Source organism: Argiope bruennichi, chromosome 7, assembly GCF_947563725.1.
Source record: "Argiope bruennichi chromosome 7, qqArgBrue1.1, whole genome shotgun sequence".
Classification (NCBI taxonomy): Eukaryota; Metazoa; Arthropoda; class Arachnida; order Araneae; family Araneidae; genus Argiope; species Argiope bruennichi.
The window spans coordinates 15,621,838-15,634,798 of record NC_079157.1 but is presented as its reverse complement, the minus strand read 5'-3'; positions in this window follow the sequence as shown (position 1 = coordinate 15,634,798).

Sequence of the window (12,961 nt, the reverse complement as noted above, 5' to 3'; positions counted from 1 at the left end):
CCTCAATAAACCTGGGCCTCATTAAGCCATTTCCATTGGTAACATTGATGATTATGTCATAATAAATAACAAAGTTATAAAGGTGGGTTTTTTTTTGATGATTGTACAACATCATATGACAGTAGGGTAGGGTTTTTTTTTTTTTTTTTTTTTTTTTTTTCAAATTGTGAGTTATATTTTATATATGGAGAAAAAAATGTCTGCAAAATTTTGCTTATTTTGAGCAATAAACATGAATTTTGTTTTTTAAATGCATTAAAATGGGCCTCGTTAGTATGGAGTTTCCTCTATCTGATGTCTGATGCATTACTAAAAATGACAACTATTGGCATATATTGCAATTTTTGGGAAGGATGGGGGAGGGAGCGAGGGAGGACGTACAGATTGTCATTGCCATGAAAGATGCTATTTCTTTACTTTAGAATTACTACTTGGTAATAATTAATTATGTTTTAACAATCTTGTTTATCATATTTAAAATTGTTCAATCACTGATATAATTTTTATCACGTCGTCAAAATCTCACGATTAAAGAACATTTAAGAAATAATAAAAGCACCATAAGGACAAAAAGAAGAATCAATGGAAAATAAAACAATTAAATATCGATAAAAAGTAATTTAATTATTCAAAAAGCAATCACAGTATAAAATATGGTTTAAAAGATGTGAATGGAAATGAAAAGTTCTATACATATCAATTCTTAAAATGTCATAGTCATTCTCCATTTTTGTTTTATCCAAAATATTTAAAACTTCTGCTTCACTTATTGATATATTTTTATATGCATAATAAACAAACATTTTTAAGTGCATTTCAGATGCATTATTTCTTAAATAGTTATTATCTTTTTAAAGTAGTTAGTAATATATCATAATTGGAAAGTACATGTAACAAGCAAAGTGAATAAAATTTTTAAAAACTTAGGAAATTCGTGAAAATATCCACTTAGCACTTAGTCTCTAAAGATAAATCTCTATCATGTTAATTTCCATTTAATTCAACAGCATGAATCAAAGAATGCAATATCTCCACAATCATCATAATAAATTCGTGTTGCTCTGTCACACGAGTATCAGATAGATTTTCTAATATTTTCGTTTTATCATGTACGTAGTATAAAGAAAGTATTGTAATGGTCAAAAAATTAGAACTTGAAATTTTGACGAATCTCCACGTTGTAGATTTCTTTGAGTTCATAAAACACATTTTTGGAAAATGTTTGGCTACCTATGACAAAGATAATTTTAAAATGTTTTAAGGCAGACGGAAGAAATTTTACATAGGTCTTTACATCAAATTAGCAGATTTCTGTCAAATTTTGAGTAAACACCGTTCGTAGGAAGTCTGGTTAGCTGTCCGAATATAAGCTAATTCGATATCTACAAAACGAAGACAGATAACTAGATAAAATCAGGTATATAGATGTAACATCTATAGCGTAGAGAACTGTCAAATTGTGAGCGAAATCCAATAAGGGGGTTGACCATCTGCCAGCTTGTACCTTTAGACATGTAAACGTGATAACTCAAAAACACAATAACTTAATCATATCAAATTGGACATGTGATTTTGTGACTAAAAGTATAGTTCTTTTGGAAAAAAGTAAGCCTAAGACATAAATTCGATTTTCGGATACTATTACAAGCATACCAGGAATTAATTGTCAACGATAATTGCCACAAGATAGGTTCAGTAAAAATGCTAAAGTCATGACAAAAGTTTATATTTTGTAACTACTGTATGTCAGTGTCATACCCAGGTAGCACAATCTGTCGCACAATATTCTTCAATATAATGCGATATTATATGATATTAAACAATATTCTACATTATTAAACATTGTCGTGAGTATAGATCAATGTCATACAATATTGTACAATATTTTTTTACTACTAGGGTATAAGGCGTTATCTGGATTGCACCTTTATTAGTGAGTCGTAGACGGAAGGTTTTGAGAGACACCGTCAGCTGGTCGTAAGAAGAACACATTTCTTAATTCCGCCTTATAAGAAACTGTTTCTTTTAGGGGTATACTCCTGGGCGAATGAAATTTTTTAACAATTCCGACGCTATCATAAATGTCTTCAATATGACTGAATTAGTCAAATTAAAAGAATAGTAAGCTCAATGTATTAAGTATAATACTGATGAGAATATTTAAATTTGCAAGCTCTAGACATGTCAGCAACACCATCCTATTCTTGGCCTCTTATATATTTGAAATCCAAACCTAATGACACTAAAATTTTCAAAATTATAATTGCAAGAACTACACGAATTAAAATTACTGGCACAAACTGGAAAACTTTCAACTAGTGAGGATTTGTTTTCTTCACTTTGTACAAATCATGCACATAACCAATGTGAGTGGTTTCCGCAAAACTTTCTCGCATCCCGAAGGTCTTATCCCAGAGAACGCCTTGCGTGGCATTGGTGTACAAAAAAATGAAATATTAACTTTTGACATGAATTTAGCATTTTTACAGAATGTATTGTGTGATTCTTGGAAAGGTTTTTTTTTTTTTTTTTTGCGGTTACTCCCTGGTTAATAGTATCTGAAAATCGAATTTGTGTTTTATACAAATTTTTCTCTACCTATTGAAGTAAAAATTTTACACAGATCTGTACTTGTAGCCACAAAATTTCATATATTTAAGTCATTAAGTTTATCAGTTATCTCATTTACGTATTTCAAGAAGTATAGACCAAGAGACTATCAACCTGTAGTTAGATTAGGCACAATATCTGAAAGATGTCTACATTATAGATGTTAAATCTATGTACCAAATTTTATCTATCTCTCTTCGTTTTCCAGTTATCATGTTAAATTCTATTTGACAGACATTCGGACATTTATTTCGGACAGACAGATTTCCAGTGAAAGGATTTTATTCAAAAATTGATAGAAATTTACAAATTTGATCTAATTACCTTATGATAAATTTCATCCATCTAGCTCAAAGTTGTGTTTGAATTATCTTTATCATAGACAGACAGACAAGCAGTTTTCAAATATGGGTTTTTCGAACTCAAGGAGGTCTGAAACATGGAGATTCGTCAAAATTTTGAGTTCAAGATTTTTGACGATTTACTACATTTCTTGTATACTTCGTATATAAGAAAGTAAAAAGGCTTGCTCTATCAAAGAAATATCTAGATTTATAGTAGAAAAACATTTGCTTATATTCACTCTTTCAATTATTTTTTAAAAATTTATTTCATTGCAAGCATATATAATTTTTTAGTATTTTAAGCGATATATGTGATACACATTCGTAGATTATCTTATTTCAGCATTTCATCTCCTGCATCAATTCAGAGTTTAAGCAATTATGATAGTAATCTTCTTTAATTTATCTATTCCGTCAATTTCGCCATAATCACGATGACTTTTTATTTCTGCTACAGGAAATTACTTATTTTATAATAGGTCTACACTTTTTTTCTTTTTACAATTTTCCTTTTGCTGACAGTATCAATAATATCTATTATAGCTCATTTAACCCTTGCATATAATGCTTCTTAAATCGTGACGAGTTAGTAAAGAATGTGCGGGATATTTTCCCTCTGTTAATGTTCATAGAGTTTCTCTGCCGATTTGCTCTAGAAATGGAAAGATTGATTAATTGCGCTAATGTTCTTTGGTTTGTTCACATATTCCTTGACTTAAATAATATCTAACTTTCTTCCTCACTTTCTCATTGTTAAATAAAGAGTTTGGAAGCACATATGAAGTTGTTTTTATCCAAAACATTAGAAGAATAACCTTTTTTTTTTTTTCATCAGGAAGATTATGATTGACGTTAATTTAATATAGCATATTTTCTAAAATGAGGGTGTTATTTTTATATCAATTTAGGAAATTTATAAAGAAATAATGAATTGAATGAAGTTATTATCTGCACTTGTATTTCTATTTCCAATTTAGACAAATGATTTTCTATTCCTTCTCTGTTTTTTTTTTAAATTTTATTTTGTTCTTTATACCTTGAAATTGAAATTTGATATTTTTTTTCATCAGAGTTGAAATAATTTAAAAAAGGAAAACTGTTTCTTTTTAATCATTGCCGAACTGAAAAATTAAAGAAAAGAATTGAGAAAATTTAAAATTATAAATTTCACAATATGAGATCCATATTTCTGAATCATTGTTGCTAATTAATGCAAAGGAATGAAATGGTCTCTTTCTGAAAAACCTGTTTTAGACACTCATAAGTCACTTATTGAAAAAAAAAAAAAAAGATAACATCTGTGATTTTTTTTTTTTCTCAGGAAGCTGTTCAGAAGAGTGGAAGGTACCTCTTCTATAAAGAAGCACTCCTTCATCTTTCTTTATCTACAAACACTGATCTAGAAGTACTTTTACAGACATAGCAGTCTCCTCTATTCTTTTCTTGGAATTTGGTTTAGACTGAATAATTCTTATCTGCATAGTAAAAAAAATTTAGACATAAGGAGGGGGAAAAAAATCATTTTTTAAGAAATTTTTTGAACAACTATATGAATATATAAAAAGATTTACTTTGAAATATTTCAATCACGAAAATTTTTTGGGGGGAGGCATTTGTTTTCCTCCGGCCATGCCACTGGAAACAACCATGACATATTCGTTTTTATTTCAATAACCACGAATCAAAAACTTCAGAGTGACATGATTTTCAATTATCACTTTTTGATGTTTCAAATTCTTGTGACTCATTTTTTTCATAACTGTTGTTTTCTGTTGAAGTGTGCTTTCCTCCATATTTTCATATTTATGCTTTTGATCTTCAACAAACATGGAACATGGTCATCATTTTTTCATTAAGAATTCTTATTCTCTTCATTTTTCCTTTAACTAAAAATATCTGCATGAACTATATTAAAGATATCTCCGCTTCTTTCAATTGCGAAAGACCTCTTAGTGGTAAAGCTTCGTTACCTTAAAAAATGCCAAAGTGAAACACTTTTAAAGTTTTAAAAATTTATTATATTTTTCATATGAACCAAAAATAGTAAATGTCATTTTTAATTAAAAATGTCTAGAAAATTAAAATTAAATTGAATAGATATTAAAAGAATTGTATAAAAATCAAACTCAGTAAGACATTCTGTATCAAATTCATACAATTTTTTTCAGTCCTTATCTTTTATTGAACTTTATGAATGCTTTATAAAAAAAAAAAATTCTAAAATTTATATCTTGGTTCTGAGTTGACATAATCTTAGTTGCTTTACACAGTCAGAATATAAATGAAATAAAATTGAAAATTATATTTATTCACAAAAGGATGAATATACATTTACAGGACACAAGAGATGTGAAATTCATATTAAAAGATTACAAAAATACAATTTTCAGTGTCGAAGTTATGTGCAAATTATCAGAAAAATTTGGAATTTCCCTCCAGTTTATTCTTCTCATAATTGACTCCATCTTTCTAAGTATATATAATTATCATACAACTACCCCGTTTCTTAAACATAAAAAAAAAGGTTCCTGGTTGATTTAAATATGCTGATATCCAAAAGCCAGATTATATAAGCATGAAATAAAATTGTATGAAGCATATTTTGGATATTAATTATTTATAAGAAAGAAATCTTACATTCATGTTCATTACTATGAGTCAACAAGCAACAATACTATAAAATAAATCGAGGTTCTAAATAACAATAATCAGATTTACGAATGACATCGGAAATGGTCATAACATCATCTCATCAAATAGGAATGGGAAATCCCAAGTGAATGTCAATATCCCTAATAACAGTATTCAGATTTTGAAATCATTTTCAAGCAATAAATTAGTTAAGACGCGCGACCCCAACAATACATTGGTGCATCTCAATATGTGCATGAAATCAGAGAGAAAAACTGTCTAGATGTTTTGTTAAATAGCCTCGTTCTGACGAGTTGGCGGGTGTGACACAAGAAATACTGGTATCAGACGATTCAATTTTGTAATGAAATTATGAAACGTGAATCACGGTTTATAAAATCTGACTGCATGCTGCTTCTTGAAAATACGAAATTTGCCAAAAAGGCTCCTCACAGAAGAAAGAAAAAAATACACCAGAATCAATGCAATCATATTTATCAAAATTCCTATTATTTCTTGCTAAACTTCTCTCCATTCTAAACTTTTTACCCTTTCAATACACATTTCTGTTCGGGATCAAAGACCAGCCGCTAAATTATCAGAGACAGATACAAGACCAGCGATGTGTCTCCATCAAAATATCGAAAAAGAAAAAAATATTCTGTCCAAATAGGCACCTGAATTTTAAAACAATAAAGGCATTGTGCCTTTCTTTCAATAGTCAAGATTTAGAACACAAAAGGTATATTCAAAGATTCTTATTTATCTGGAAAAATTTAGGAATATGCTATCTTCACTGTAACATTAATAAACGAACATTTTGGTGGGAGAATTGTCCTTGCATTATGAGGTTCTATCATGTTGGATGATTATTGGCTATGTATGCTGTTGACACGGATACAATAATTGGGGAATTGCTAGGAATGATGCTCTTGAACATTATGTGAAGCTTCCCTGAGGCGATTATTTTTATAGACTGGAATGCAAAGCCGTGCGGAGATCAGCTTATCGACGATTTTAAGGAGTGTGGACAGTATTCATCTAAAAGTGTCCAAAGAGAGTGCCAGACCTAAATCCCATATACCATCATGCTTCAGGAAAAGCTAATAAAAGAATGAGATATGTTGCCACAATTTTCATCGAAAACCTTATATTCATTCTAAAGTCAAGGTTTCTAAATATGGTGGAAGACATTACTCTATAGATTTTGTCCCTCCAGTTGAGCCTATTAGCTCAAAATATTGTACGATATTGTCATGCCTTTGTTCGGTATTCTAAATGATATAAAATATTGAGGAGATATTGAAGTAATATTGTAGATCTTACTAGAATAAGATGGAGATATCTGGTGCCATTTGTTGACCGTTTCTAATATTATTCGTAAATCTATACTATTTTTATTTTTAATTTTTATTTATTTTATGCTACTGCTTGATGCCTCACAGCTACGGACATGTGTACAAAATTTCCTGATAGTAAATCTATTATCATTCGAGATATCATACTTCATGTTCATATAATCTGGCACTGAATGTCAATATATTTGAATCTTCCAAAAATTATTCCAAATTATCATTTAGAATGTTTAAAAAACAACTCAACATTTTTATACATAGTTATATAAAAGATTTTATATGTCCTGAATGCTTGGGATAATGATAATGCCTGAGAAATTTTGAAATTCGTATTCATAAATAACTGTGAGCATTGTATTACTGCTGACTCTTAATCTGAGTTCCATATTTCTTGTTTCCTGTAAATGTATGCTATTCCATTTGTGAATAAAGATATTTTTCTAATTTATTTCATTTATTCTCCAATTAAGTCAAAGATCTCATATATATATATACAGAACTTGAATTGTTTAGACATTATAATTTTTTAAAAAATAAAATGTTATTAAATACATAATCAAAACAATAAATACATAAAATTCTGTTTTCTTTATCTAAAAACTTATCAGTTCAATATTCAATTTGTTTTATTGCTTAATTGCAATGAAATCCTTATATATATATATAAAGCAGTTTGACAAGCTTGTTTTGGTCTTCAGTGTCAAGTTATATTATATCATCTCTTAAGTTATTCAGAAACCAATTTTTATTAAATTAATATAGAAATATTTCTTGAATTATATTTTTGATTCAGTATTAAATCTGTAAGCAGCGAGGTCTGCTTCTGCAAATTTTAATTATGACATACACATAACTATTATAATAGAAATATGAAAAAAATTTAAGATTCTCTGCTATTTATATCTTTAACCAATTCGGTACTAAAACATTTTCTTTATTCAAACATTTTTTATGTGATTATATTTTTGAATTTGCTATCAGAAATAACATAATTTTGCTCGATTTTGCCAAATATTTGCAATTTAATATAACATGCATATAATAGCTAGAATTGTAAAATCTGAGAGTGTAATCAATTATTTCAGTATATATATAAAAAAAAAGACAAGTTTTTTTTAACATTTTTTCCATTGCATATACAGAAATTTAAGTAGAAAAATTACAGACACATAATATTTAATGTTGGTTTATAAGAAAAAGTAAGTGATTTGTAATAGAAATCAAGTATCGAGTTCCCAAAAGAAGAATAAAAAGTTAATATTACAAAATATGTTAAAATCTCACCAATTAATTGCTTTAAAGATAGTTCATCAAGTTGATATAATCATAAAAAATTAAATCATGCTTTAAAAAATTTATTTTTTGTGTAATTTTAAATATGTTTGTTATTAAAATTAATTTAAAAAAAACATAAAATGAAAACCAATGACATAGCAAAAAATGAAATCTGAGTATTAAAGAAAAAAAGTAAAGGCAATATATATATATATATATATATATATATATATATATATATATATATATCTTTTAGTTAGAGAATGAAACATGCCACATAACTTGAATTTAATTGCTATAATATGCATTGTCATTGCAAAATATAAGTTTGTGATCTGTAATAACAGTAAATAGAGAACTGTCATAAATTAAAATTTAAAAAAATGGCTAAAGTCCATGTACTTTTTAAATAGTGCATCTATTAATTTTATTCAAATTAAAAATACTAACTGAAATTCTTTATTGAATTTGAGGGAGGAAAAAAGATTTCTATTTTAAGATTTCTAATATTAAAAGGAAAAAAATACTTATATGCTTTGGTTTGATTTAAAAAGTGTTTTTAATACATTAAGTCTTTTAGGTCTGACTGCAAATTTGCAATTCTATTCACTTTTTTAAATAGATGCTACTTCTTTTATGAGTTTTTTTTATTATTAGATAATAAATATACTATGGTTATTATGAGTAATCAATTAGTATGAATAATTAGTAGTCAATCTGCTAGATAAGCTAATATCATTTAGAATATCTATTTATACTAATGAATTAATGTTATAAATGAATTAATTGCTTTTATTATTAAGTATTCATATTAGTCAGTTCATAACATTGACTGTAATATATACATAACAATGACTAACATTATGAAAAGAAGCATCATTTTAACATCCACTCTAAATGAGTGATATTTCTTATGTAAACAGTATATATTTTTTGTGTAAAATGACAAGTAAGGAAAAGAAAATGATATATAACATGAGCTGGCTTTGAATAATATTGTTATGATCACAAGTATAAAATATGTATATGGAATTTATTGTTGCTATTCTTCCAAATAAACATAATATTTGGAAGTAAAACAAAAATATATAAAGAAAGGCACAAAAATATCATGTGTATTTGACATTATATAACTTGAATTTATGCTACACATGCTAAATTTTTGTCTTAAAAGTTGATGATAATTTTTTTCTATCAGTCTTTCGAAGTTCAAAAATTTTCAAACAGTAAATACAGCAAAATGTTCCTAGAAATTGAATAATAAAGGGACAGAGACAGGTTTAATTGAATAAAGTTTTTTGCATGTTTGATGATTTCTTTTCTGATATGTAAGAAATTTAATTCTGAAGATAATTTATTTTGTGGTCAGAAATATGTATAAAAAATTAAATATTTTTAATATCTAATGCATCAATCATTTATGCATTCTAATATTTCATTTAATAAAGTATAATGGAATATCAGCTATCCAAATTAATTGGGTTTGATCCAGAAAACAAATAAAAAAAAGTTATTTCCCAGGTGTTAAAAAAAAAGAACTTTACTATAATTTATTAATTTAATAACTACAGACAATACTGTTTATATTCTGTATACGTACGCATTGTATTAAAATAATATAATAGTGTATATTTATACTACTTGAACTATCTGTCAAAGGCAATTAATTATTTTGTATCATTTACTCGGAAAGATTTCTCTCCCCCCCCCAAGTGGTCCAAATAATTGCCCTACTATGACATTAAAGGCAGATATATACACATTTATCAAAACAACCATTTTCAGAGTTAGAAAGATTAAAATGATCGATTTTTATTTTTAAAAAGATACATATTTATTTTAGATTACAATTGGAACAACAGGTAATGATATTCATTGATCAATACTTTAAAAAAATGAAGAAATTTTTGTACTATATTCATTTTTATCTTTTAGAAAGATTTTGCAAATGATGATTCTTTGAAAAAAAATTTATTGCAAATCATGTCAAAGTCCAGAATCAAATCAAAGCCCTCAAAAAATTTAATCCATCTAAATAGAAAAAAAAAAGTTAACTTTTGATCAGTATTGCTTGTCATATTTTAAGTTTATTCACAGCATTGTTATCATCATCATCATAAAAAAAAAAAAAAAAAAACACCAAATGTTTCTTTCTTCAAAAAGTTATTCTTAACTTCTTGTTGTTTCTTACTACTGTTCCAGTGTTGCAGATTTACTCTGGTTCTATATACTAACAAATTTATTATATTTCTTAAGTCATAATATAGAATGTCAGATATTGCTTAGATTCATTAAAAAGTGCAGACATATTTTGCTTAAATAATAAAATTAAAATTAACTTCAATTTGCCATTGTATTTTATTTTTCCAGAATCTTGTAAAATCTATGAAAATAGAGAAATTGTAATTATAAAAATTGATAAATTATATGAATAAAGTGATTATATCTGTATAGAAGATAAATTACTAAGCCTGATAGCTGATTATTATACTATTTGATTGACTGATTAATATAGCAGCATGAAACAACTAATTAATTGTTATTCTTTGTCATAAAATTAAATGATTTTACTATTCATTTTAAGAATGGATTAAAGTGCATTGAAAATGATATTTTATGAAATTCATAAAACAAATTATTATATCTATGTTTTTCAAAACTGAATATGCTTTGAAATGGATATTTTATAAATCCAGAATATTCTATATTTTATAAAATTCTTTACGAGTTAAATATCATCAAATAATAAGAAAAATTAGAATAATGAAATCAATTTAAATTGACTAACTATAATATACAGTTTCCAAAACATAATGTATTTCAGATGAAAAGACATATTAGGCTATTTATTTCAATTTCATATGCCTTCTTGCATCATATAATTTTATTTATTCAAATAAAAGCTGCACAATTTTTTTAAATACAATAAATAAATAAAATTATCATTGACTATTTTTAAAAGATTCATTTAAATTTCTTCTTTACACATTTATATATCAGTATTCAGTATGGCAAATTTATTATGATTTGCCAACCTAACGTTTTCAAGTTACATTCAAAAATTTTCAAAGATATTGCAAATGCTATTGCAAAATGCTATCTATGTTAAAAATAGATAACATGGATTGTGTATGTGTCGATATTTCATTTTTCAAATTTATATATATAATATACCTCCACGATGAAGTCTGAATCACAAATAAGTTTGGCATATGAATGCTCAATATGTAGAAATGGAATTGAGATAAAACATAGCTACTTTCAAATTGTTCAGTAGCAGCCAAAATGTATACCAAAATTAAAAGTGCAGTAATCTCTAGCACTGTGTAACTTTCTGCCTCTGCAATTGTTTAACATGAGTAAATGATACTCAAGGCATAGAATTGCTTTTTCTCCTATTCGATCACATTTAATTTCTTCTGGCTTTAAAAGCATATAGTAAACTGAAACTCATTGTCTTGATAATGCGCATAATGTATGACCCTAAGACAGCTATATTTCTTTTCACCATTCCTCGTTATATCAGTGCATCATATTGAAGGATTGCTGTTCTTGAATTTGCATCAGTATTTATGTTTGAAAACAATTATTTTTAAGCTAACTGAGAAGTAACATCCATCCCCTCCAAATATAATAAGAACCAGTTATTTTAATTTTATAATAGCAATAATTAGAAGGTTTAGATGGTCCCATAGGGCTAGCTTTTCTTTTGTTGAATTAATGGAAGGTTTTGATTGTATTATCTATTCCTTTTTTAAGAAATCTTCAACAATTTTGGCATGATCATTTTTGCAGCTATGTCAAAATTAAGTTGTACAGAATACAAATAATTCTTTTGTAGAAAATTATTTTGTTAAATATTTTTTTTAGTGAGACTGAATAATAATAAGATAAAATTCACATAAAGCACAAACTTTGTCATGGTTTAATCTTTATTATGCTACCAAAATTTACATAAAGAACATCTTCCATATTATTTTTAAAAATTGTTAATTAATACTGCAATGGAAAAAATATAAAACATACAAACTTTATTGTCTTACACAATTAGAGCAAAATAATATAAAGCATAGCAATCCTATAATAATTAAAGGATAATTTTGCTTTATAGATAGATCATGTAGATTATTTCTTTATGAAATAATTGACTTGATGCATACTATTAAATATACTTAAAATATTGTGTATACATTCAAGATATAGTTAATTTAATAATAAATTTTAAGGAATTGCTGTCTTCTAAATATTGAACTGCATGTTTGAATTAACTGGTGTGTAGATTAATAAAAAAATGATGGGCATGTCGAATAAGCTCTTAGTTAATATTTCATTTTAGATGTTAGGCCATGATTTAGATTATTAACCTACATGTACAGATATCATTCTTTATAACTCCAGTATTTTTATTTTGTTAAAATTTTAGGGGATTTTCAAACCTATAATTGTTATGTATTGTTTTGGAGGGGATTAAAGCAGTAGATATAGAAAAAAATTGTATGGCTCCTTTTTTTTTTATTGTAGGATTGGGGTTGGATCTACCTTTGTGTATACAAATATTACAGATGTATTTAACCTTATGGTTTTGGTGGAATAGCAACACAAACAGTGCAAACAAGGGTTTTTCTTGTGGATTTCCGACGAGGATTTTGGCATTTTGTAGCCCTAGAAAGTGATCCTTTTGAAGCCGTTTTATAGTGAATTGGTCGATTCAGCTTCATATTTCAATATATTCTACACATTAATGAG